Here is a 3411-nt window from a genome sequence, read left to right as displayed (position 1 = left end):
AGGAGAAGCTTGCCCCTTTGTACATTCGGGGCCGTGGGATTATTGGAGAATCCAAGGATTTGGATAAGGTCTATGACATCATGCACCGAGTGTTCCGCAATGTGCTCTTGCCCAAGGTGGGCAATCAAGATGAGATTCATGGTTATCTGGTTGATTTGATGGTTTCTATGAAGACCATAGTGGGGACAGGAGCAACGTTTGATGTGTCAAATTGGATGTGGCATGAGATGTACAACATGGTCATCTACCGTAAAGTCCCAATCTATGCCCCGTTTGTCATGTGCTTTCTGAACTCTGTGTGGGCTGTTCGTCGTCCTGGAGAGCTCCTCACGTCTCCAGACAACCTCACTGTTCATGAGGTCAAGCTCCTTAAGAAGAAGAAGCATGCCGAGCCTCGCTTCCCTGAAAATGCTCCTGAGGATGTCTATGCTACTTCTGACGATGAGGACTTTGAGCTGGAGCTAGGGGCCAAGCCTTTGTGGGTGGCCAAACTCACTGCCAAGGTGAAGAAGACCTTTTGTCTCTAGGCTGACATCCAAAAGAAGATGTATGAGGCACATGTCAATGAGAAGCTTGCACGACGTCGCCAAATTGCAATGATGAAGCACCTCAACATGCCGGTTCAGAGTGGCTCTGAGAAGAGCATCACCCCAGAGGAGCGTTGGATTTCCACCCATAGCACCTGGACTGATGAGATGAAGCCCCTCCCCAGCCATCCTCCTCGTTTGCAGCAGCTGACAATGCCATGGAAGAATCCGATCACGACGACGATGACGACTCTGATGATGAGGATCCAGATGCGACCGAGGAGTCAAAGGAGGACGCCTGAGCTTTGGGATGCTAGCTTCGCTCTTTTCCTTTTTGGTGTTTTGATGCCAAAGGGGGAGAGGGTTCTATAGGTCTCGGGGATTTGCATGGGTTTTTCCCTTTTTCTCGTGTTTTAGTGTCGGTCTTTTTCGTTATTATTGCACTCTAAGTATTATATTGTCTCTCCTTTTTGTGCTCAGGGTGGGGAGTCTATAAAATCTAGGGGGAGTCTAGTCCTGTAAGTGTGCCCATGCTTTCTAACAGCTAGTTCCTATTGGGGCACACATTCAGGGGGAGTTCCGTCTATAATTCTTTGACTTGTCTCTTGCAAATCGTGTTGTTGTCATCATCCACCAAAAAGGGGGAGATTGAAAGGGCATTTCCCTACTTTATGTTTTGGATGATGATGACAACCCTTTGTGGTCTAATCGTGTGCTATATGTTCCAGGTTCTCGATGCTTAGGCTTACATCGGATTGCTATTGCCTCTCGTAGGAAAAGATCAAAGACGTGTCCTCTACGCTTTTATTTTCTTTGGTCGTAGAGTTCCCGTACTATCAAGAGGGAATCCTCATTAGGAAGCTCTAGGGAATCAGTTCACGTACACTTTCCTCACCCTCCTTTGTCTTCCTTAGTTGTGAGAGAGAGATCCCCCTGTCTTTCCTTCGTGTTTCTGCTCTTCCCAGCGGTTGTACCGCTGGACCTTGACGCTCTCCTACTTTGACCGAACGGTTGTACCGCTGCCTCCGGGCGGTGGTACCGCCACCTTGCTCAACAAAGGCTAGGACAGTGGTTCCGGCCATGCACCGCTCAAGTACCGGTCTCGTCTCTGTTCCGAGGCGGTAGTTGTGCGGTGGTGGCCCGGTTGATCCGGTCGATCCTCGTAGACTGGTACCACCGGTGGTCTGAGTGGTTCTTCCGCTCAGAACTTCACCGCCCAAGAGCTCAAGGCCATGCGGTTGTTCCGGTCTTGCACCGCTCAAGTACCGGTCTCGTCTCTGTTTCGAGGCGGTAGTTGTGCGGTGGCTGGGTGGTTGGTCCGGTCATTCTCTTAAACCGGTACCACCGCCTAGTGGCCCGGTTGTACCGCCTGGTAGGGTTCTGCAGCTACACCGTGAGTCCCGGTTGTACCGGGACAAGGACCAGTTGTACTGCTGCGGGGCTGAAAGCGCAGCAACGGCTGGATTTAGAGGGTTGGTATTTAAGAGAGCTTCTCCCACCTACCACTCTTACCTTTGACCTCTCCCACTCCACCATTAATGCACCTCAAGCTCTCTTGCCCGATCTCTCTCTCTAGCCACTCACACTTGTTGATTTGCTAGGGATTGAAGGAGGAGACCTAGATCTACACTTCCACCAAAGGATTTTTGCTTCCCCCATACTTTCTTGTGTGGATTTTGTTACTCTTGGGTGTTTGAGCACCCTAGACGGTTGAGGTCACCTCGGAGCCATATTCCATTGTGGTGAAGCTTCGTGGTTTTGTTGGGAGCCTCCAATTAAGTTATGGAGAGAGCCCCAACCTTGTTTGTAAAGGTTCGGTCGCCGCCTTCAAGGGCACCAATAGTGGAATCACAGCATCTCGCATTGTGTGAGGGCGTGAGGAGAATACGGTGGCCCTAGTGGCTTCTTGGGGAGCATTGGGCCTCCACACTGCTCCAACGGAGACGTACTTCCTCTCAAAGGGAAGGAACTTCGGCAACACATCCTCGTCTCCACCGTCTCCACTCTTGGTTATCTCGTGCCTTTATTTGAGCAAGCTTATTTGTTTATTATCTCTTGCTTGCTTGTGTTCCTCTCCTTGTTGCATCATATAGGTTGCTCACCTAGTTGCATATCTAGACAACCTACTTTGATGCAAAGTTTAAATTGTTAAAGAAAAGCTAAAATTGTTAGTTGCCTATTCACCCCCCCCCCCTCTAGTCAACCATATCGATCCTTTCACCTTCGATGTTGAAACGGTACGCAACGACGACAAGTGTTTTTTCGTAATTAAGCACGACTTCTACTACTTCAACGTGTAATTTTCGTCTTTTACAATTTGACTAGCTTATCCCATGCCATGCAAGACACTATGCCTTTGAGAGGATGGATTGATGATCGTGAAAGTATGGAAACAAAGAAAATTCACCTAAGGACCCATCATGGTATGGATTTTGATGTAAATCTACACAATAAATAGAGTGTATCCCATTTTGGTTGCCCGAATTGGGAAGCACTTTGCAAGATGTATGATTTTCACGAGGGTATGCTTGTCACCATGGATCTTGGTGATGCTGACATCGCCCAAGTCAATATGGACATTTGGGTCCTTGTTGATACGCTTCCAATTCTACCTCTATGTGAGTTTCTCAAACATAGTTATTAAGTAAGTTATATTGTTTATTTCAAAATAGTTGATAGCTTATTTTCATTCTTCAAAGAATATGCGGAAGATGGTAGACAGAACCTACTACACCGATGGCACGGAATTAACTTATCAGGAGAAAAATCATCTGATCTCATTTATAACTGATCTTGAGAATTACAATATCTATTATCAAACTCCTCCACATTATGACCAATATGTGCCACTAGTTCATTTGTTGAACTACGGTAACATCCACGG

This window comes from Triticum dicoccoides, chromosome 5A (genome assembly GCF_002162155.2).
Source record: "Triticum dicoccoides isolate Atlit2015 ecotype Zavitan chromosome 5A, WEW_v2.0, whole genome shotgun sequence".
Classification (NCBI taxonomy): domain Eukaryota; kingdom Viridiplantae; phylum Streptophyta; class Magnoliopsida; order Poales; family Poaceae; genus Triticum; species Triticum dicoccoides.
This window is presented reverse-complemented; position numbering follows the sequence as displayed.